At 44.6% G+C, this 25215-nt stretch overlaps 1 pseudogene; it reads right to left on the bottom strand.

Moving 5' to 3' along the window:
- Nucleotides 1–1075: 1075 nt before the first annotated feature.
- On the bottom strand, nt 1076–8050 carry LOC8041977 (annotated as a pseudogene).
- Nucleotides 8051–25215: the final 17165 nt, after the last annotated feature.

A 25215-nucleotide genomic window follows, 5' to 3' on the forward strand; every position in this document is an offset into this window, starting at 1 on the left:
ATCCCCCGTCCGCTTTTCTTTTTATACGTCTAGGGCAGGGGTGGCCAAGCTGGAGCTCGCGGCTCCCTCCCCTACACCCCCCCCCCCCCTTCCACACACACACACAGAAACACACTCCCCCGCCTACCTTCCGGTCACACGAGCACTTCCCGAAAAAAGAGAAATGGAACGCGTTTTCAATCGAAAGACAGGTTGCGGTTTGGTAGTCTTGTGCTACTGCGACCTTACGTACAGTTCGACAGCTTTTGACTCGGATAGATGGAAAGTAGTGAGAGTTTCGTTTACTGCCCTAAATAACCCCCCCCCCCCCCCCCCCCACCCCCCCCGCGGCTCTTGGAAGTTTCATGGTTTTGTTTGCGGCTTGGGCCAGGCCGGGGCAGTCTGGCCACCCCTGCTCTAGGGGAACAGCCCTAGGGTACTAGAAGTGGTCAAACGAGGTTCGTGTGATACGTGCAATTAATTCCACAAATAGAAAACCTCGGTGTCATGCTCATTCTGATGGAGAGGAAGCAATTACGAGGTTTTAAGGCAACAGAAACGAAGATACTTATTTTGACAATAAAAGAAGCTTGTAATATAGCACCTATTTTCCTCCTTTCTTTTTTCTCCGTACTTAACCTGTTTGAAGCCTTTGGAGGGAGCACGACACTAACACCGCATTCTCGCTCTAGTGCCAGTGCTTGAGTTTATGATCGAGCGACTACACGTGTGTAACTCCATGTGCGATCGTACATGCGGAGCGTACTAATGTATTGCATAAACACACACACACACAAAAAAACGAATAGTGTACACTAGATGTCGACACCTTGGTGACATATCCTCACCAAACATATGATAATAAATTGAAAAAAAAAAGCGACGGCGAAAAATCGTCGTGCTTTTACCCTTGGTGCGTTCAGACAATGAGATGTCGTGTTACAACAAAAAATAACAAGTAAATACATAAATTTCTTCGAAACACATCGCTAGTTTAAACGCATCTCTTTACTGTTTTGTGATTGCCTTTTCGCCGGTGTTTCCTTGCCAAGAAAAAGGCAGGTGTCCTCCATTACGCTTGTAATTTCTATCCTGTTTATTTCGCGAACCCCGTTTGTTTTTTCTTCGCTTTGAAATACCCATAGCCATTACTTTCCACAAAGAACGGTTCTTGCGCATCCACGAGGCTCCAAAAGGCTTCGAAGTCTAAGGCGGGCCCGCAGCCTCCGTACTCTTCCGGCAGAATATCAACGGGTAGCTCCTTGTGCAGATCTTCAAAGTTTATTCCGTGAAGGTGTATCTGCATGAGGAAAATAATTTATTACCGAAAAACACGCTCGGATTCTGCACTGCGTGAAACGATTAGCATTATCGCTGTATCGACGACTTCTAGGAGAACTGTCAAATTCGTTGCCTAGGTACGTTTCCTTTTCGCATGCTTCCCAACGCAAGCCGTTCTAACATAAGAGTTGACCACCTCTATACCGATGTCAAGGCATATGAGAATGAACATTATTCTGTTAAATCTACACTGTATTATTGTAATCACTATATCCAAGTGAAAGACGGTATTAGTTATTCACGAAACTGTTTCCGTGTTAATAAAAGCGAAATGCATTTTAACAAGTTGGCTGACACCTGGCTAGAATACTTCGACATACCAAAAAGTTATTCAATAATCGCCATTATTCGCTACACATATGATGGTCGTAGTGGTCCGCCAAAGAGACCATCCGTGGAGCAGGTACAAGGCTAACGGTTCCGATAAGGCGCCCGTGCGATTTCAGCGCCTGTACACTCCGTGCGACCAGAGCCATTTATCGAGAGAGTTTGGCCATACATTGGTTTGAATAGGCGAGCATCTCGGGGCCAACCACAGGCCGCGAAACAGCCCCTAGCGGTGGTCGTGAGCTCTAAATTTGTGACACGACTAATTCAAGCCGTTTTAGCGTCGCTAGAGTTAAAAGGTGTAACTCTCAGTGACTGAAAACTTTGTGCGTCCGAGGTTTTCGTCACGCCAATGTTCATGTGTAGAATAAACGAACGTGCGCTCCAAACCAGGGCAAACTTGGTAGAAACAGCGTCTCAGCTGAGACGGGGAAAGAAAGCACTGCCAAAGCCAGCGCACGAGCCGAGCGGGACTCCGCGTCTCCAGACGCTCGCGCGCCCCACCCTTTGCACTGTTTTCTTTCCACCAGACACAGGACGCTGTTCTAAGAAGCCAACATCAGCAGTGCAGAGAAAGGCATGGGCACGAGCGCGTGGCTTTGAAAAGTGGCTCCTATGCACAAGTTCTCGTACAAACAAAAGCGTTTTGCTGAGCTAGGTTCACGCGCCTGTGCCTTTGTCTTCACTGCCGACATTTGTGAGATGGAGCAGAGAGGCCGATATTGAACGCTTCTATTTCACGCTTTGAATGTCGTTTGCAATATTGTGACGTCGCGGTCTCCTGATTGGTCTACGCTGTGTCACAAATTTAGTTTACGCTCTAAGCGCGGGGAGAGTATTCGGCGCTGGCGGCGGCCCTTGCTCCGCCTATTGGCCAAACTCTTCCAATACACGGCTTTGCGTGCGACGCGACTGGCGCGCCGCCGCGCGCCCGGTTCCGAAGGCAGGCAGTGAGAACCCCAGAGAAAACGAAACCGAAACCACGCCGCGTACGTTGGTACGCATTGAAGTCGGAGAGGTGCGGTTGCGCTGGGTTCAAAGCATGAAGTGCTGCCTGTGCTGCGTCATTAAGTGCTTCAACAGTTATGCGTCGTATCTCGTGGGGACAAAGTTTCAGTTTTTCACCTCGCCGATGTTTTGTGTGACAGCGACAACGATGGACCCGTGCCGTACGACGCGAGAAATTTAGTCTCCCGATCATGTCTGCCACTGTGTCGGCACGGCTGACATATTCTACACTGCCGCTTTGAGCTAGCTCTGCGTTCGTTTTCGTACCAGTAACGCCTACATGTGTTAGCGCCGATGGGACAAACTGAAATGCCATCCAACACTCGCAGGTATGCAGTGCCAATTTCGTTGGAGGAATGCTCTCCAAATAAGTTTCGTCCCCATCGTACGTGTCGATATTTCCGGACAAGTGTGGCACGCAATCTGTACTTCATGTAAAAAGAATCGAAAGGTAAAAAAAGTGACAAGTATTAATCTAAAGAAAACAACAATGAAACTCGGAATCACTGGAGAATCGACGTTTGAGTATGGAAGTTTATGTGGTGTGCTTTCTTTCTTGATGAGCCTCCTTTTGGATGTGGAAACGCTGACACCCCGAGTTCTGTATACAACAATTTTTTTTTTCTCGGCTTGAGAGCCACCTATCGCAAAGTGGTTCGAACGGGAAGTACCTTCTACTGGTCCCTTCCTACCTGTAAAATGTGCACCTCTCACGATCAGCGGTGTTATCTTGACAGCCTTTGACGGTCAAAACCAGTTCCCATTTAGTTACGCTGCCCAGACTAAATTTCCACCTGGTTTTGCTATGTCAACTCTTTTTGGTATAATGAGTGTTGTGTCAAGTTACGGTCATGTCAAAGTACTTGTGCGCCGAAAATCAGCACCTCGCACAACAGGTTATTACACAACAGCTGACCACAGAAGCACTTGACGGCCAAACCGTGTGTTCGCCGGCATAACTTTGTTTTCTCGTCTTTGGAACCCCCTTTCGTAAAGTTGTTTCAATTGGAAGTACAGTCCACTAGTCCCTTTCTACCTGTAAAATCTCCACCTCCGACGACCAGTGCTAATCTCTTGACAGCTCTTTCGTGGTCAAAACCGGTTCCCATTGAGTTACGCCGCCCAAACCAAATTTCCGCCTGGTTTCTCTATGTCACCTCTTTTTGGTATAATAAGTGTGGTGTCATGTTACTGTCAAGTCCAAGCACCTGTGTGCCCAAATCTGCACTTTCGACAGCCCACTATAACACAAAATTTTGGGTCCAATATTGGATATCCAGTACAGCATTATTTCTTTATTCGTTAGAAGTATAACTTTCACACCTGCTGTCTTAATGAAACTTGGCACACTTCGTGCGCAAACTTGGTGAACATCTCACTCGCCTCCAAATGTCATCGTTCCAGCAGTCCTACGTTTACAGGGACGAGCGAAATAAATTTCCCACTCGGAGCAATTATGGTGGCGGTCGTCTGGCTTTTCAGAAAATGTCTCCAACACCTTTTTCGGCCGCAACTAGAGAAATTACCCCTAATAACGACTCAAACTCAATATATAAGTGGATAACACCTAAATACCCGTCTGCCCCAGCACTCATGCAACGTCACCCTCAACGTATCAGCTCAAAAAGCAAAAGTTCCGTCCGTGCGCGCTCCCGCCGCCACAGCTTGGCATGCGAAAAGGTGCCGCAGGCTGCTGAACGCGCCTCACTGTCGAACGCCAGCTCCTCTGCTAGCGGCGCTGCGCGCGTTTTTCAAAGCGCCCCCTATAGTTCCCGCACGGAGCGAGCCCCCTTCCTACATTTTCTACCTCTTACATTTCTTACGGATGTACGATAAATAAACGGATTATGATAGCGACCACTTCATAATAGATATATATATTGTTTATCTATTACAAGGCGGTCGGTGTCATAATTCGGGTATTTATCGCACAGTCCTAAGAAATGTAAGCAGAAACACCCTATATGCCTATTTGCTATAACTGCAGTATCCACATCTCCCATAATCTCACAAATTCCTTTAAAAGTTAAGAAGCTGGAAGCTAAATTTCAAGTTCCAGCCTCAGTTTGGGTCATAACGTCCTGAATGACAGGCAGGTGCTCCAAAGACGCACGACGGGCTATTCCCTGTCATATGTCCTACGGCTTACGTGTTATACAAAATATGCCAAGTAGGCATTTCTATACAATTACGATAGGAAATATCACTGACAAACTGCCTCTACCATCAAATTATATGTGTAAATTATATTTCACACTTTCAGATGACCCCGAGGCACGTTTGAAAAGGTTCGAGCGTTCACGATGTTTTACACCGCTTAGGCTTTGCTGGAATTTTGAGCCGGCTACACCACTGTGCTACATGACTAATTTTCTTGCTATCAATTTCACTTATTATATTGGAATTGTGAATATTTACACTACTGAGTAGTTCCAAAGGACGCTGTGGCTATTTCTGTAGATGCGCAAGAATAACGATTTCCACATATTAAAAATATTGCCCACGAGCCTTCCCCCTTTTAAGCCGGAAAATTGATGTCTTTTCCGCCCGACGTGGTTTGTGAACAGTCGGTCTATTTTCATTCCTCAAGTCCTTGACACGCGTTTGCGGGCACTCCTTCGGTACGCAGAAAACTTTGAAGTAGTGCGAATGGAGTAATCTTGCCGCTAGACTCATCTATTGCGTTTTTCAAACGTTATTTTTAGCAACCCCCAGCCTCATTTGCTTTTACTTCGTTCGTTGAGGACACCCTTAACGAAAACAAAAAAAGTATTGGCAAAAAAGGTAGTTCTGCTAGGCAATAGTAAAGACGTATCCTGATACTCAAACATATTTTTCATTCAAAGAAGCAAACCCAAATCACTCAAATTTTATCCATATTCAGATAACAATACAGTTAACCTAAATTGAGGCTTACGTTGAACGAGTATGATCATTATTATAAGCAGCACGTTCGCGAACCAAGAAAAGTGCTGAATTTTACGTATTAACACGTTAATAAAACGCGTAAAAAAGTTTTTTTGTTTCTGTGCTTGTGTTTATATTGCATTAGTCGCAGTCCTGTTTCACTGAAGCACAGCGCAGAGGACAATGGATGGCACCTCTCAGTCAAGTAATACTTGAGTATAACTATGACTAACCAAATACAACATAGAGGCGATAGATGAGGACGCAGTTTCCATCAACTTACTAATTATAGTTTGTGCGTAGCACTGTACATCGGGTTGGAGCTGAGTTAGTTGAGCCATGATTAGAATTAGAACCAGATGAAGGTTCGGTTGGTTCTATTTCTTCCTATTCAGTTATTCTAGGCTATCTGAGAAACGTACACAATACACAGCCTATTAAACATTTCTTATGTTTTCGTTGAAACACTCGCAGGACTCACCCTTTCGACGTACTTCTTGCTGATAAGATGCCTAATAATTGACATCAAGATGTCATAGATTGTCTGATCACATGGATGGCTTTCACCGGGAATGGCAGACACTTCTGTAATGTGTTAAAAGAACCTTTAAAGACTCTGCTGTGATTAAAAAGTAATGTACGTAGAATGCATACAAGATTTGTTTGTACCTGGAATCAAATAAATTTGCTAGATTTGGCCGGGCAGACATTTATTTATTTATTCATAATGCCCTGAAGGTCCATTCTGGACATTACACAAGAAAGGGGGGAAGGGGAGATTTGGTCAGATTACAGTATAGTCAACACTTAAGAGAGGCGAACATATGCTACGTTACAATATATTACAAACAAAGTATAAAACTCCCGTTTGGTCACTTCAGTGGTCACTGCAGTGGTTACTTTCTCAACAGCTATTCAAAATAAGTAGGAAGAAACAAAACTTATAAAGTTCGGAAATCGCAACTTTACTCTCGCGAGTAAAGTTACGATTTCCGCAGTGTCGTAGATACAACACCGCGGAAAACAGAAGAAACACCGAGGTTTGCAGATGAGACCGTGAGTTCTGTGAGACCAATACAATGTTTTAAATGGGCCAGACGCTACGGCTTAAAAATCCGTCTTTATGCGTAATGCTCGTAAACTAGGAATGCAGATTACCGGAGGATTCACTTACTTAAATTGTATGCACAAGAATTGCAAAAAACATAAATTTTCGAGCTTCTTATTGCTAAAAAGCAACTGAACCAAATGCACTGGCGCATGTATGCACAAGGTAAAATCATGAATTCAGCACTGCATAGCCACTGTGCTGGTCAAGGAGTACTAATATCAAAAGCTTGATACGGAGCCCACTCTATAAAAGCCGTGCTTGTGTGACCCTGAAGCGGCCAGCCTGATTTTGTTCCTTGGAGCCACGTGATGCGGTATACACTGTATTATCATGAGTGCAAGCAAAACTTTCAGGACAGATGTGCGCTGACGCAGTCAAGACAATGTTCCAGAAAACAGGCTTGCGTTTGTGGCTCCGCTGAGGCGTATTGAGAAATCGGTTGCACACTGTTAACAATCGAAACCTCATTTAAACAACATTTTGGGGCCAATTAGCTTACTCTCATTAGCGCGTATTCGCTCACTTGACAGAAATATTATTTGTGGTCGTAACAATTTCGTTTCGGTTTGGAATTACATGTATACCCGATTCTACAATACCCCGTCGCCATCACTAAACCACGGACATTTTTTAAAACGGCTTGTAAAGGACTGAATTCATGATAATGTTACTCATTTGTCAGCAGAAATACTATTTTCTTTATTCTAGTAATTCACTCCTCATACAAAATCTACCGATTTTTGTTAAGTTCGGCTGGAAGTGGAATATTACTCCCTCTAGAAATAATAGGAAGCTCCACTAAGTCAGATAAGTTCAGAATGTGCCCGAAAAAAAATACCATCCTGGACCAGCCATCGCATCAAATCGCCGAGCGGACCTACAGGGAAGACATATTCTGGAGACTAATCTGACTTTTGTGGCTGGGTAGCGGACTATTGGTGTGTCACGGAAAAAACTGTGGCTATGATAATTGACGTGTCTCACTATATATTGTCTGGCTTCATTATTTCAATGACTATAAACTTCGGTTAATGCGCATTGAAGGTTTGATGTTCAGAGTGTCAAAAATTGGAACTCACAAACACAAATTTTGTAGTTTGCTTTAACAAACCTATGTTGGCCGACAAAAGTGTACTCATGCTGAACCCTTCATAGTCGACCAGCACAGAAATGCCAACGGTCTGTGACGAAGGGTCTGCTGCAAGGAACTCCAGAGCCAGATGCAACGCCTGCTGAGCTTCACTGTGAGTAGAAAGGCTCGGAATCCAAGCGCCTGGAGTGTTGTTCGAAAATAAATACAATCTTAGGCTGAGGCGCATCAGTCAAGGCAAAGCAAACATTTCTTTTACAGCGGTAGCTCTTATGGGCTTCCATCATCTTGAACATCCGAGACTGAAAACAATAAGTGGACAACAAACACACACGCACAGGTCTTAATAGACCTCATGGTCTATTAAGTGGTCTGACAACACTGAGAGTGTCGTCATTTTAATGTTGGCAAAACTCGTCGGTACCAAGCAACAGAGGAGGCATCGGAGACAATAGTACGGGCAGTGTGCGATGGCGCGCAGATTTGTTTCTGCCTTCTGACCTTGAAATCTGGACGAACGGTTTAAACAACCTACCACAACTGTTTGACGAAGCTCTCGGAGGCTTGTGCAAGCTGGCGAAAACCGGAAGTGTGCAAGCTTCCACAGCGAAGGCACTTGCTCCGCTGCTTCGACGAGGTTGTCGCCAGCGTGCACAGGCCTACCAGAGATTTCGTCAGTCAGACAGTTGCGGTAGGTTGTTTAAACCGTTCGTCCACACTCCATGCTCTGAAGGCTGAAAACGCAGCTGCCGCGCCATCGCACTTGGTTCATAGGGTTGTCTCCGAGGCCTCTACCGCGCTTTGGTACCGACAACGCTTGCCAACATTAAAAATGGGAGGATGGATGCTAATTGCTGAACGCTTTGTAGCGGGCGGCAGCTTGAGCAACCTAGCCAAAGTCTAAAAAAACAAACACATGATCTCTCCCCCTTCTAAGCCATCTCCCCCTAACTATCACCAAGCAGCGTGGACTTCACCAGAATGGCCCTTGTGAGATCGGGCAAAAAAAAAGCATCACCCCCCGTCGCTCTGTGAACAGTGGGAGCTGTGTTACACAAGGTTTTAGGGCTATGTCTATGTGAACTTCTTTGATTTGAGTATTAACTGCAAAACTAGGGCAAAATGATAACATCACATTTTGCGTCAAACTCGACAGATTTGGAACGATGCCCTTCCAATTGATTCGGCGGGTTTGTGGCGAAGTAGCAGTGAGTCGTTCGAGATGTTCTTAGAGGCTGTCGCACTTCAAAGGGGGCAGAACGCCGCTGGAAGGCGAAGAGAGGCCAGATCGAGATTCCACGAATCTAAATCTCGAAATATGTTCGAAATTTGGAAACCTGTGCATAAGGATTGCCGGAGAAACATTCAGGATATTGCTAACATCGTCAATGTGTCAGAGGAAACAGTACAGGCAATCCTCACACATATCGCATGATCAAGTCCCCAAATGTTTGCAACATTTTCGGCAGTGTTCCTCGTCGAAGGTCGCTTTGGCCTCTTCGTCTTCCATTGATGTTCTGTCACTTTTGAAGTGCTAGTGCCGCTCAAAACATCTCAACGATTTTTCGCCATAAGCCTGCCGAATAATTTCAATAGTCTCCGCTCGAGATTCGCCGAGTTTGGCGCAGAATTTTATGTTAGCTCTCTGTCCATACTGAAATCATCGATGCGCACGTGGACTTTGTTATACTTGTGTAACACGGCTTCGACTCTTCGTGGAGCGATGCCACTAGGCACCGTGACAAATGAAGCTTGTTACCTTCGACCACTACGAGCGCATTGTCGTCCTGTACTGTGTTTTTGTGCTAGAAGACCTGTCCGAGAACTTTTTGTTATCATTTCATATCTCATTTTTAATAATGATTCTCATCATGATTTCTTGGCAGAATAATAACAGAGATGATTGGAGTTTATGCTTTTATCTTTATCACTACAGCTTTCTTTCGTGCCTGTGTAGTGGGAAAGCTGCACTCTAATTCTGCTTTCCCGTTGTCTTTGTTTTTATTTTGTCAGCCTAAGTGCTGGCTAGCAACAGCTAATGCTCTCTTAATTCTTCTCCAAGGCATCGGGAATTCCAGGCGTCATCGGCTGCATAGATGGCACGTATGTGAATATTCACTGTCGGATGAGAAGCTGCCTGTCACGTATGTGAACCGGCACGACATCTTTAATACTACAGGAAGGATGCGGTGACAAGCTGCGATTCCTCGACGCTTTCACTGGCATTCAATCCATAATGCCAAGGTGCCCGACCTGTCGATGTTCTCTGAGTGACTTACCAGCCTGTGTAGGGGAGGGAATTTCGAGATACCAGGGGAGGCCGCACATTCTCTTTGGGAGTGTCTTATCACACATTTTAGAAACTACGGTAGCGTGACCTCTGAACAGAGAGCGTTTAATCATGACTTCATTGCCGCACGCGTGGCAATTGAGAATTCGCTCCAGGTTTTGAAGCGTCGCTTCATGCTGCTGACTTGCCTAAAGTTTGTTGAGGTGGACTCAGAAAAAAAATGCAATATTTGTTGCGTTATCCACAGACTCTGTATTACTTCGGAAGACATGGGAATTGAAGGAGTAGAGACCATATCCGGTCATTTCCCCGATGGCGTTGATTAGATTGAGGAGACGCATCCAATACTGAAAACATGAGACCAAGCGAATCGTCACAGGCTCTGAGATTTTCTACTCATTGATTTCTTCGAATTTATACTTTTTGTTCCACAGGTTTTATCTGTAATGGTAAATTCAGAAGGGCGAAGGATTTTTATTTTAATAGAGCCATAAAATATTGTTACCTTTTTCTTTTACCTGTTTTATGAGACAGTGCAATGGTTAAAATTATGTTTTGAGCTTTACATTTTGAAGCAACCAAATCTGGTATGACGCAATAAATAAAAGTAGATCAACTTTGACTGCCCTAAGGGTTAAATTTTTTATTGGCTGAAAATATTCGGATTGCAATGTAAGTAACAATCAGCCTTTATACAATCACAATCTTGCTACTTTACTCTTCGGCACAAAAATGACATTTTGTATCAAGTATTGTCTTATTGGCCTGTAATATTTTGGGAACTAACGAATAGAAACAACTGGAAGAACATTTGTACGATCCCGGAGCGTTTTGGAAGAAATGGTGAAGTTGACCTCTTCTGTATTCTTGATTGTGTGTAATTGTTTGTGCTGCGTTGAGAAGAGTTGATTTCATGGTTCTATTTTAATATTTCAAGTGCGCCTGTGAGTACTTGAGAGTTGATATTTTCCTGAAGTTGTGCCAATTTTTGTGTTTATTGTACCTGCATCTGTACAATTATTGTCACTGTCTCTAATGCCCATTTTTGTGCTTATTTCATTAAAGATGTCGCAAACCACCCAAACCCAAATTTGAATAGTTGCAACACTTTTTAATCTCTCTAAGGTTCGCTTTCTCAATGTTTGCAGCTTTCAAGCTTCCGAGAGGTTTAAATTAGGCAAAGATCAAAGCTTTTAAGGTTTCTTGAAGTTCGAGTCTCGCGGCTTTGAATAACTTAAACTTTTCACGCTCAAACAAATAAAATGCTTGCACTTTGTTTTTCAAATAAAGTTTGTCAAGCTCAAACTCTTTGAATCTTACGGGGGCATTGCTCCACATACCATTTCGAGTCATTTTCGTTAGTTTTCTGACACGTGAGCTCTGTTCAGGCGAATCCAAGCGTAGGGTGCAGCATACTGTAGCTCAAGGCTTAAGGCAAAGCTCAGAGGTTTTTTTTGGCAAAATTAACACCAGAGTTTGCTGGTTTGGAGGGTGAGCAGGATGCCTTGACGCTCGGCCACTTGGCTTTCATAACAGAGCTGCCAGCCAGTCTTCAACTACAGTGATCAAACTTCGATTGCTTCGCAAATTTTGCATGTTGTTACGTCCAAAATGCGAGTTAGGTCGCTGGTAATTTGCATCAGTTGCTAAAACTTCAAGATACGGGTACACGTGGAAGCAGTTTAACGTCATAACATATCTTTGATTTCTCGAACATGCTTCCAAGTTCGCCGAATGGGCCGTAAGGTAATTTCTCACATTTGAAAACGATCAAATTTCTCATTCCAGCAAGTTCGAGAATTGTTGGAACTTTCCAACAAAATAAGTTTGAAAATGGTTGAATATTTTAATGGAACAAACTTGGAAGTTCGAACATTTTCCAACCACCTCGTTAAAAAAAGTTAACGGCATCTCCAATTTTCATGCTGTGATTTTTTTTGCAAGTAGTAAACAATGGTTAAAGTTGAAAAATCATGTTTTGCTTATTGACTTCTGTTTCATAAAAACAAACCATAACGCTGAAGGGGTTACTTGAGGGTACGTAAAACTGATTGGCTGCATTTTATTTTTGCTTAGGATAATATTCGAGCAACATAAATCAGTAAATGCAACAAAAGGTTGACATGATAATTTTTTTTATTATCTTAGGGATTAGCCAAAGAATTGCTTATTACAGCAGTGAACCGTTTTGTTGGCAACCGTCTCTCACTTGTGTCAGTAAGACCGTGTACTTCTCGTGCACTTCCAAGAGTTTTCTGTCGTCTTTCCTTGTTGCTGTCCTTCTCATCGTGGATGCCTTTAATTTGTGAAAAAGACTCTGCCATCTGTTACTGCCAGGTCGTGCCGCTGTTCACCGGGCCAGCCCACCTCCCCCTTCTTGCGTCTGCAGATGTTTCAGCCTTGCTACCTTCTGGAGGAGAGCCCGTCGTTGGGATCAGAAAGTTTTGCTCCTTCACTGCTGGCAAGGTTGCAGCGCCCTCCGTTGCTGCAACTACAGGGGCAGTCTTGTGGATTACGAAGCTCACTCTACGTATCACCTCAGGCTCGAGACTGTCGTCAATGGCACGAATCCTAGCAAACTCTTTTTCAAATTCAAAATTGCCCCGTGAACTTCCGGACGTCTTGTTCACTTTATGAACGGGACCTTTCCGCTTCAAAAGCGTCTTACATCTGTTGTCGTAGTGGAGTGCTTTCCCTGATATCTTTAAGACTAGCTTGGGGTCAAAGACGATTTGTTCAAACATGGCCTTCTTGGTTCAGAACCTCTTCATTGGGCCTATTTCTGGGTAATATTTTGTTTAGTAGTTCGAGGAGCAGCTTGAAACTCCCCTTGTGTCAACTCTGCTTCTGAAAAAAACTGTTTTTTTATAACTTACCTCTTGTCAAGTGCAGCAACTATTCGTGTGGTTGCATACCGCCTTGTGACTTTCCCAAACTTCCTTCTAACATGTCCGGGGTTTGTAGGTCCTCGGGGCTTTCAGCACCGGGGATCAAACACACAACGAACTTGAATAATTTAATAAAGACTTTTTCGCTTCATATATTTCCAATGCTCATAATGAAAAATATATCTAAACTGCAATATGCATGCATGTACCACTGTTTTGATGAGCTACCTAGCGTGTATAATTATTGGGGAAACACTTTCGAGAACCTACTACAAAACAAAAAACACAAATTTGGTTTGTCTGATTAGCACTGCAAAATAACAAGCGATTGCCTGTTTGTTACACAAGGGAATAAATGTAGACTGCACCAGGCAGACTGCATTTTCCTAGATTTCTGCAAAGCGTTCAATAAACTACCTCATAAACTACTTCTTCGGAAACTGTCCAAGCTTAACATAGATGCTAACGTTCGTGCATGGATTCAATCCTTTCGATCATTGTAGCCACAATTTGTTACAATAAATAATAATAAATCTTGCTTTTATTCTGTAGCCTCTGGGGTTCCCAAGGAATATTTTAGGACCTTTACTTTTTAAATATATATTAACGACTTCCCTCTTAATGTTTCCTCGTATATTTGCTTATTTTCTGACGACTGTGTGATCTACCGTGAGATGCTTAATAATCTTGATAACATCATGCTCCAGTCTGATATTAACGCTATCTACCCGTGGTGTGACGTATGGTCTATGACGCTTAATGCTAACAAATGTAACTCAGTATGTGTTTCTCACCAGTCCCATGAAGCTAGCAACTACTTTCTTAATCAGACTCCCCCCCCCCCCCCCAGCTTGACACGGCATCTTCTAACAAACATTTAGGTGTGCATATAACTTCTAACCTCTCACGAAAAACACATGTTCAGTGTATCACATCTAATGCTAACCATATGTTAAGCTCCTCAGCACAATTTTTCATTAGCACCTGTTTCTCTGAAACTATTTGTTTTTTGTAAAACTCAATTACGACCAATGTTAGAATATGCAGCCCCTGTCTGGGATTCCGGACAAGCCACTGTCGTCAGCGCGTTGGAAGTAATTCAAAATATATCCCGCCCGTTTTATTCTTCCTAATTATCAATATACATCTAGCGTCACTATGAAATCAACTTTGTCACTCCCGCCTCTCTTCCTGCGAAGCAAGCTTTCACGCCTGTCTTTATTTTTATAACTTTATTTTTATAACTCTGTGCTTCGCGACAAATTAATCACCTGTGTCTTTTATATTTCTGCTTGTCATGATCATCAGTACATAGTTAAGGAACCTATCGCTATCACATCTACATTACAATCTTCTTTCCTTCCTCGCACATCCCTCGATTGCAACCACCTTCCCGGACCAATTGCATCCATAGCTGACACTACTTTTTAGGTGTGCTCTTATCAATCTTTTCTTCTTTTTTTTTTGTGTGAATAACTATACATTACATTGTTTTGATCTCAAGTGTGCTCTCCCCTTCTGTAATGTTTTCAAGCCCCGACGGTAAAGCAAATAAATACCGTATTTACTCGAGTAATAGCCGCACTGTTTATGAAGCAAGCTTGAAGGTTCGCCTTTTCGCAGTGCACGCGCAATGCCAATCACCGCGATTGACAGCGCAACTCCACGGTTTCCAGGACAGAGATAACGTCTTCGTGCGAACATACCATCTGTGAAGATTGCATATGTATGGAGAATCGTGTTCTCGATCTTGTTATTCGCTACGTTACTCTATACGTGTTCTGTGGGGAAGTAAACGCAAAGGCCTTGTTCATAAATAGTGTGGCTATTACTCGAGTAAATACGGTAAAAAATAAACAAACTACACTGCATGTAAAAGTTGACATATTGCAATGCGCTAATTTTGTCAAATGCACCTCTACAGCAAACTCAATACGGCGACGGTAGGGAACAGCATCTACGCTTTGCGGAAGTGAAACCTAGCGAGCTCACAGATTGGTTCAACACAACTGACTGCTTTTGTCATGTTCTGGGTGTCCCCAAAATAAATTCACAAAAATTAATGGTCCCGAAAAAAAGATGAGCGACTGGTTGTATCAGATAGAACTTTTGCCTGAATGCGTCTTTTACTTGTCTCATTTACAAATGAAAATTTTGAATCTCAACCTCAGTACGAAATTGATAAAGAACAAAAGCATATTTTCGGAAGATGGAACATCCTTGAAGAAGTCAGTTTTAATATGTATGTAGTTGGAGCCGAGACTTCAAATTTTGACGCGTAAATTGGACCAGTAAGAAATGTATTTGAGGAAAGTTTCTACGTTCTACGTTGAGTCCCTGACTTTTGCGGAGTCATTTAATTACAAAATTTTCGTTTTGGAAAGGGGAGAGACGGTGAGAATTGAATGTATTGATAGGATGGTATAATCACTATAATCTCACCTTCTAGGTCGCTGTTCAGCCTCACATGTTGAATTCCGTGGGTTGATCGGGGATTGGACATGCCGGTTTACGGAAGTGAGTTGATAGATGGAGAAGATGAAGAGACAACGACAGACAAGATGCATAGGGGAAACAACGTGCTTGATGATAAGGACTGGGAAATGAGTAATCTCCTTCCTACGCTTCCAGCGCTACTTGTGATTATCATCATTTAAATTTTAATTCAAGAATGGTTTCTTAGTTAGTTTTACTTTTTTAACAATTAACCGAAAATGTACCTAAAGCAATTGCGTTGAAGAAAACAAACTTGTTATGTTGCTGTTACTTTCCTTGTCAATATGATTTCGAATTTCTCACTAGATGGCGCCAGTAGCAGCCCAACGGGCATCGGGTTTTTCTCTTATAGCGAGTTTGTTTCACGGCGCTCTTGCCCACGCGTGCCCCCTCGATCGCCGCGTGGAGCGGGTTTGTTTCGGCCGGGTGGTTCTCATTTGAACTTTTTCGCATTTCTACCTTCTCGTTTTCACCTTCTCATTTTAACCCAGCGCAAAACAACTTTCGCTTTTCGCCCTTTCTCACTTAAACTTCACTTCACTTCACTTTGTTACCTTAAAGGCCCCCATCAGGGGGTATTACATAAGGGGTGGGTTCACATGGATTAGTTCTTGGGTGCCATAAATATTCAGAGAGACATATGAATTGCTACATTGTCCATGAAGGTTGATGGGCAGGTGACGGCAGCGATGTTGTGGGAAAGGCCGTTCCAGTCTGAGGCTGCGCGGGCCGTTCTCAAAACAAACTTTCAGGTTTTGATCATTCGCAAGACAACTTTTCTCGTTTTAACCTTTCTCCTTTCAAACTTTCTCAAAACATTCTTTCCGGTTTTGAACATTCTCAAAAATACTTTTTCTTATTTTAACTTTCCTTCATTCAGACTTACTAAAACATACTATCTGGTTTTGACCATTCTCAAAACGACTTTTCTCATTTTAACCGTGTACATGATCAGGCTAGGGAGAAGCAATAATTTCAGCATCTACTCAAGGCAGGCCAAAATAAAGGAACCAGTGACATTATAAAGTACAGGCACCTTAAAGGGGTACTCCGCCGATTTCTTCATGGTCCCCGATTTGCTTGAAATTTTGCTAAACTCGTCAAACAACATCGCCAATATAGTATCCCAAATATTAGGTCAAAATAATTTTTTTTCACCAAGTTATTGAATTTACAATTTTGGTCCTCACCGTGTTTATCAAACTGAAAATCTCTACTGGCAACAATGAAAAAGTGACGTCATTGGAAGTGCAGGGGTTCACTCTTTGGACTGTAGAATTTGTTCCCAACTGATTCGAAGCAGTTTCATGGTGTCAAATGAATGCTTTGGAAGCTCGCTCCAGTCCCTGCGCTCAAGCACGGGACAAATGATTGGCATATTCTATTTTTTAGACTGCTCGCCCGACTGACAAGCTAACCTTCCACTGACGTCACGGCCCTGAAAAGGGCGGGTATATTTGAATGTTTGTTTTTGCATCATTTTCATTTGCCGATTTCGCAATAACTATTATGAATTTCACGATACTAAATAGCATACCAGAAAGGGCAAAGGCCGGGGAGTCAGAAAATATAGTTAGTTGAAGTAGCTCAAAAATCGGCGGAGTACCCCTTTAAGCGTTATTGCGCCTTGAAGTGCATCTTGGAGAATGACATCTACAGTTTATGTCAATCCACGGCATCATGGACGACACATAGGCAAATATACAATGGTCGTATATCAGTAGGACCTCTACGAGACCGGTTGTAAATAACTCGATATCCAAACAGGGGTTGCCAGATGAGCATAATTTGCATCCGATGATTCACGACTGAAATGAAGAAAAAAAACTGTGCCTGGTAAGAAAGACTTCAAGCCACGCAACATCCGCACCCCCACATTTTGAAAAAAACGCTGCAGCTCCGAACGCCTGTCCGCATCCCAGCGGGTTATGGCGTACACACTCCCCAGCACTGGAGCAATGAACAGTCCCCAGCGTAGACGTGCTCATCTCAGAGATTATGCATATTATAATGCTCGCATTCTCGGCGTGACAACCGAACCCGAATTAATCCAATATCATGATCTCGGAGTCTTTCTGCGGTACTTACAAGCAATAACACACGACGAGCACAATGATCTATCCGCTCCACAAAACGACAAATTAACAACATCAAGCGCGCCAGAGGAGAAATTAAGTACCGAAACAGCCCTAGCACTTCTGAAACCACGTCACCATGTGCCCATGTAGCTACGTCAACAGACTAGAGCGGGACGGAGGCATAAGGCAAATTGTTTCATGGACTATGCATGATACGGCGCCACTTTGAAGCATCTATGTACGACCTTCACTTCATCTTCAAACTTCATCCTCAACGGTTTCTCCTTTCTGTACCAAACTGCCCTTTGTTTTGAGCGCGTTGTTCAAATACAGTGTACAAATGAGAACGGGTTCAAATGAGAAAGGGTCGGAACGCGAAAGGTTAAAACGCGAAGGGCGTTTTGCGAATGGGTTCAAACGAGAACGATTCAAATCAGAATAATTTCAAATGATACGGGTATCAACGAGAAAGGGTCGAAACGCGAAAGGTTAAACCGGGAAAGGTGTTTTGCGAATGGGTTCAAAGGAGAAGGGTTCAAATCGGAATGCGTTGTTTCGAGATACACCTGCTTCCGCCGGCACTCCATGAGTGGTTGCACTCTCCGAATTCGTTTCGTCGCTGACACCCCACGTGTGCATGCACTCGCTGCACCGAGAAAATGCAATCCCGTCATGCCTCGCTCCAGCGAGGCCGGCGAGGACCGGGAGCAGACGACGAGGGTTTGTCTGCTACGATATGTCGCGGCACCGAAAGGAAAACAAAGAAGATTTTCTGATAGAAATCGCGTCCCGCGGGAACGGAATCAAACGCGAGCTTTAATTGTGAGCGTCTGTTCTTTCACGAAGGAAGCAATTGGCAGACCGTGCTTTATTCGGAGGTTTTAAGACGCTCTGTTGCTGTACAAACGCTGAAATATACCAGTGTGCAAAAAATGCTCAGAACAAACGCATCAGCGGCCCCCAAGATGTTTATCACCATCCGTGTGCGGGTGAAAATTGAACATGTTTCGACAAAACTCCCTCAGCAGAAACCTCTGACTGCCCAATAAGCATCACAGAAAGCTAAACATAGCGACTTTACCCGAGGCTTGGGCAACATCAGCATGTTTAACATCTACCTACGGCAGCTAAGGTGCGCCGTTGTGTTTTGTTCGAGAAAGCTCTCGTTCTCGGCGCCCTCACCAAGGCTAATAGCTGATCTACCTGTAATGATGATCGAAATCGAAAGTCCCACTAAACGTTTTGCTGGATATTCTAAGAGATTAGTTTTAAGCCGTACCCTTTCAGTGGTTCACGCATACCCTGCTCAAACGGATCTAGCTTCTCCTCGGACAGCATCATCAGTTTTCTTCAGTGTAAACGGTTATGAGAATTGAAAGATCGCAACCAGCTGCCTTGTAGACACCTGGTTGCGGAAATACACGCTGCCTGTAACTATCTCTACGACAGCCGTGTTGCTTGAAGTCATCGCAACTACTGGTTGCTGTGACCAACGTTTGTAGATAAACTTTGGTAGCGACTCCACTCTCGCATTCCCACCCATCACTGGGCGCGTTCAGTAGCGGCTCCGGGAGTGAAGGGGTCAGCGCTCCTTTCTCTAGACGGCAAAAAACGACTTCCTGTGCACGTGTTACTCCGGGTTTTCGGAGTCAGTCAGTTTTGGACTCCGTTACAAGCCGTTTACAACGCCTTGTAACACCGAATTAGAGCGCAGCTCTTCAGGAGGACGGAAGGGTACTGAGGGTCACGTGTTCTCGCGGAGGGGGGGGGGTCACGTGACCCCCCTTAAGGTCACGTGACCGGTCCCCGTGGGGGATCACGTGACCCCCACGTGACCTCGGGAATTGGTCACGTGACGGGGTTGTCAGTGACCTAGGCGTCACGTGTCCCCCAGGTCACGTGACCCTCCAGAGAAATTTACCCGCTAGATTTAGCGGGCAAAATTTTCCACTCAATCTAGTGGGGAAATTTTTTCGCTAGATTTAGCGAAAAAGTTTCCCCGCTAAATTTAGCGGAAAAATTTTCCGCTAGATTTAGCGGGGAAATTTTTTCGCTAGATTTAGCGGGGAAATTTTTTTGCTAGATTTAGCGGGTAGATTTGTGCACTAGATTTAGCGGGTGTTAGGAAGGTGAAGACGACGACGGGGCAGTGGCGCGCACGACTATCTCGCGCAATGCCCCACGGGCCGGCTCGGCTTCCATAAATCGTGTGTTTGTTCTATCATCGTGTACTGTCCAGTCAATCCTGCTGCCGACAGCATCACCCTAACACGGCGAAATTTTTCTGCTTGATTTAGCGGGGAGATTTTCACGCTAGATTTAGAGGGGAAATTTTTCCGCTAGATTTAGCGGGGAAATATTTCTCCTAGATTTAGCGGAGAAAATTTTCCGCTAGATTTAGCGGAGAACATTTTCCGCTAGATTTAGCGGGGAAATTTCCCCACTAGAATTAGCTGGGATATTTTTCCGCTAGATTTATCGGAGAAATTTTTCCGCTAGATTTAGCGAAGATTTTTCCGCTAGATTTAGCGGGGAAATGTTTCCGCTTGATTTAGCGCGGAAATTTTTTCGCGAGATTTTGCGGGGAAATTTTTCCGCTAGGTTTAGCGGGGAGATTTTTCCGCTAGATTTAGCGGGGAGATTTTCCGTTAGATTTAGCGAGGAAATTTTTCCGCTAGATTTAGCGGGGAGATTTTTCCACTAGATTTAGCGGGAAAATATTTCCGCTCGATTTAGCGGGGAGATTTTTCCGCTAGATTTGGCGGGGAGATTTTTCCGCTAGATTTAGGGGTAAAAATTTTCCGCTAGATTTAGCGGGGAAATTTTTCCACTAGATTTAGTAGTGAAATTTTTCCGCTAGATTTAGCGGGGAAAGTTTTCCGCTAGATCAAAGGGGAAAGTTTTTACGCTAGATTTAGCGGTGAAATTGTTCTGCTAGATTTAGCGGGGAAATTTTTACGCTAGATTTAGCAGGCAATTTACCCGTAATGCACCGCGCGGTTACGCCGACGGCGACGGCGACGCCGCTCACGCTGGAAACGGGCGCCTTAGAGCTGCGCTCTAAAAAATGGCTGGATGAGCTGCGTCGGTTCTGTCGCGGGTGTGCGGTTTGTTCGCTTTTGTTAATGAAAAGTGCTCGTGATTTCTTTATAACAAATAACGAGTTTGAATTTCTTTTCAAGTAAGGCTTTTTTGAGAAAATGCATTGGACCGTACTTCGTTTGGTTTGAATATGCCAATAAACAACGTAAACGTTCATTTGACGCCGTGTCTTGGGCGTCATTGCACGAAAACTCGGTGAATACTGATGATAGTCCTGTCCGCGCTGAACAGAGCAAGGCAAGGTGTGAACGCGACTATGATAGCAGGTTGGACACTCACGCAGAGCATGACTCCGATTAATGTTTTGTTTGCGTAGGTAAATCGGGGTGTACGCTGGCTGACGCTCGCTTCGGCCGACAAAACCTTGATCGCCGAGCGCGGCCGAACTTCCCGTGTGTATACGAATACATTTTCTAGGAAGTTCGTAACGAAGAGCAGAACAAATGTATGGCCCCATAAAAGTATCGCAACCGGCGGCGGATATTCGCTGAGCTCCATATTTTGCGTGTGCTGACGACGTTTTTGTCTGTTTTTTCTTTATAACAGAAGCAGCCTTTGCACCGCCCTGCGAAGTGCTCGATCGCGTTGGCTTGCTTCGAACAGAAGCGCTGATGTGTACAGTCACTCGCTTTTTCTTTAACGACCTTGCCGAGACTTCTTCAATACCGGCGTCAAATAAAAGCGATCGTGCTCGCCATCGTCTGGCTCCATTTTATTCGAAGACCGTCTGGAACAGGGGAGGAAGCGGAAATTGCATAGAAACATCTAAAGAGCCGCCTGTTTTTTTGTGTTTTTTTTTTTTTTTGTGCCGTTCAGATAGGCGCTTTGAAGACTCTGACTCGAGTCACTCCGTTCGGAGCTGAGGGATCTAGAACTCAACGCGCCCACTCCGAACAGAAAGGCGCTAGTTTCGGTTTGAGGTCGGTACGTTTTCTACAGCATAGATGGCGGCAACATCAGTCTTCTGCACTCGGTGCATTTGTCGACTTCGTTTGAGTCCAGCTCTCCGCGCAATACTCTGCGAGTGCGATGCATTCTGGGAGAGAACTCGAACGGTGCCAGTGCTTGTGAAACGAATTCGCTATTATCCATCCATCCATTTATGTGTTGGCCTTGAAGTGACGTTTCCGAGACCTTTCCACGGCGAAATGCCCCACGTTTGCCTGATCGTGCGGCCATTGCTGCACTCAGACATGTTGTGCGGCCCCGGAGGTAGCCTTTTCACGGTGCTCTGTGCACCCCAGCCAAATGTGACATAAGCCCGACTTCGAAACAAACTACAGCGAAGGATCGGCGGCCGTTGAATAGCAATTAGGTGACTCTTCGCCTGATTTACTTTAGTTCTTTGCGTCAAGGCAAGTTTGTACCAACATTTTTGTCGTTCTTTAGTTTCGGCACAAAACCCCGTACTAAACATGATTTGTAAGCTCCATCCAGGAATTACAATCGCAACACTCAACCCCTGCGGTCTTGGCTCTCGTAGAACACAGACAATTACAGCGCTTGTTGCTGAAAGAGGAACCTAATTTCTTGGCGTTTAAATGACTAACGATGAGCAGGTAGCAAGTACCTTGAGGCCGTTCTTTTCATCTTACAAGGTCTGCGTGACGCATACGGTTGGGTTTCGTTTGTAAAAATATCTGCACTGTTGTCGGATCTAAGAGTTAATTTTAAAAGTCTTTCCTTCCCAACACTTTACCCACGCAAAATCTCCTTCGCTGGGCTACGGCCCAAATTCGCAATAATAAACATTTTCGGACTGCCGTAGGTACCCTTTTCTTGTAGAGAGCCCCGACTGGCGTATAAATGTTTTTATCTTTTGCTGTTTTTACCTCGTTTTACTTATAAGCTAGTCTCCTCTGTAATGCATGTGTCCGTATGGACGGTGAAATAAATAAATAAATAGGTGTTACTAATGATAAAGAAAAAATGTTTAGTACGGGGGTTTTTGTGATGCCGTCTTTTTAGATGACAATCATCTGCATTTATGACCAAAGTGTGATCCGTGACATGGTTTAATTATTCTAAGGCTACGCTGTTCCTTTGAAGGCTTGTTCACATACACAGTACCGCGCAACCTCAGCGCTATTAGTCAGCGCTAAAAATAGCGCTGTGATTGCTGATGAAGTGTCCACTTCGCATTACATTGTTGCGGATGGAAACGGATCGACCGGCGTAAAACTAAAAAAATAAAGGTTCAATAGGTGAACTTGTGACATAAACAAAAGAAATAACGAGAGTCGAGAAAGCAGCAGCGACCGTCAAGATTTCGGCGCGACGGATTACTAGCAGTGAGAGTGCAAGTGAGTGAGTGAGTCGACAAGGCCACGCTGGGCCCCTTATCAACTACACTCGCTATCTCGGACATTCCGCCAAGAATGTTTGAACATTGAACACTCTGAATACTGCCTCGGCAAGGTCACATTGGCCTCCTTATTCATTACTCTGTGGGTAAGCGCAAACACGAATCTTCTATAAGTACGGAGAGGCGGTCCTTCTCGACCATGCAAACGGCAATATCAGTGATACGTCGTTGATACAGTGCAGCATGAATACCGAGGTATGCTTAAGTCAGTGCTGCATGAGCGCTGGTTTTAGTGTTGATTTAGTGCTTCTGCGCCATATGTGTGAACCGGCCTTGACTGTGACAATTAGCTAGTCATGGTAGGGTACCTTAACCAGACTTGTACGCGTTATTGAAAAAGGGTAGGGAACTACAATTACTCATTGTTATTAGTTACAATTATAATTAACCTCCTGTAAAAGTAAGTAACCATTATCCCAGAAAGTAATACGTTATTTTCGTGGCATTACTTCCAACTTTATTGTCTTCTCCCCAAGTAAGAAACAAAGATAAGAGGGTTATTCAAGGTTTTACTGTTGCCACCTGTTCCATTCATTGACCTTGAGTATCTAAGAGCAACAGCTGGCTCTCGAAAGTCTCGTGGCACAATTTTGCGTCATTTCTTACTAGAGATGTCGACTGCTACGCTGAACACCCTCTGGACTGAGGCAGTGGACGGGAGTGCCATATTGTGCCTCACGAATGCTTCATGCTCTGCAGTGAGCTTCTTCAGCGAAGCAGTGGAAGTGCTATTTCCCTCGTAGAGCAAAGCTTCGTCGTTGCAACCGTTGTCTGGTATTCAAGAGTTTTAGTAGATCATTATCATACCTCCGATATCCCCTGTAACGATACCCGATTACGGTATGATGCATTTGCAAAGGCGGCGGCGGAGTATCGGGTATCGCTATTGGAGTCATCGAAATAATCTACTCAAATTCTCTATTGCCGAAATCGTGAGGCTGTAGAAACCGTCATACAACTAGCCATAACTGGAATAAGAATTGATGTATGTAAACCCGTGAGGGATATGAAGGTCCACAGCCCTCTTCTTGTTTTTAACGCTGTTGCAAATTTTGGTACAAGCTCTGTTCCAGAGGAGGGCTAGAACGCAAAGTTTAGGCCCCAATAAGCCACGTACCCACCCTTTTAGACGCTGAGAGTCAATTTAGCTTTAGGGAGCCGTAAAACAGGCAGGGAACCAGGTAAAGTGTTCACCTTCACGTTGCCGGCAGGTGTACAGTCGCCCAATTTTTTTAATATCACGCGAGCGTCGACCGCCGAGACGGCAAGCGCTGTGCCGCGGAGAAATGCGGCGTCACGGGAGAGATTAGGCGCGTGCGCACAAAGCTCTCTCCGGTGCGAGCGTCGTCTGCTTGGCTATTCCATTGACCGCAAGCCCTGTTCGTTATCTGCTGGCATAGCTAACCACCTTAAAGCAAAGATCGGAAGTGCGCTTGCTTCCGTGATACCGTGATACTGCTTAGGCGTGAAAGAAACCGCGCGTCATCCCGTTTATTTATTTTTTGTTTGCGTTTACTTTGTCAGCACCTAAAAAAGAAAGATACGATGAGGCGACAAGCTGAATGCAATGATGCATTAACCTCTATACCGCAGCCAATGCTAGGAGCAATCAAAACCAAACCAGCGCTGTCACCCTGCCACGTGACATCGTGCTTCCACGTGTAGTTGTGCTCAACAGGAAGGCCATGTGACACACACTTAGTGATGGACCGGTCAAGATGGCTCGTAGCGTCGGCTGCGGTAAATCGGCGCAACGCGCTTCTTTGCTACGGAGAAGGGGCTGTGTGCGATCAGCGGAATAGCCTAGCAGACGACGTTCCCCGGGAAGGCCTTTGTGCGCCCGCGCTTAATCTCTCCCGTGACGCTGCATTTCTCCGCGGCATGGCACTGCCCATCCAGGCGGTCGACGCTCGCGTGATATTATTAGAAAATTGGACGACTGTACTACCACGACCAATATGAGTGCGAACGGCTCTGGTCACGCGGTACTATCACTGCCCCCTGCCGACTTCTCTTTTAAGTACACGTGCACCTTGTTTTCGAGACGTATCGTCTCTAGCGATTGCCCAACGAGGTAGAGGGGCTTAGAGCGATAAACCGGGGTTCCGGTCTGCACTCGAAAGTGACCCCTATAAGGCGGCTGCCATTGTATGCAAATTTGACCACTCGTCACATGACCAAACCAAAGACGTGACGTCATAGGAAAGATGGCAGCGCCCATGCAGCGGCTGGC

Source organism: Ixodes scapularis, unplaced genomic scaffold (genome assembly GCF_016920785.2).
Source record: "Ixodes scapularis isolate PalLabHiFi unplaced genomic scaffold, ASM1692078v2 PGA_scaffold0__279_contigs__length_252992795, whole genome shotgun sequence".
Lineage (NCBI taxonomy): Eukaryota > Metazoa > Arthropoda > Arachnida > Ixodida > Ixodidae > Ixodes > Ixodes scapularis.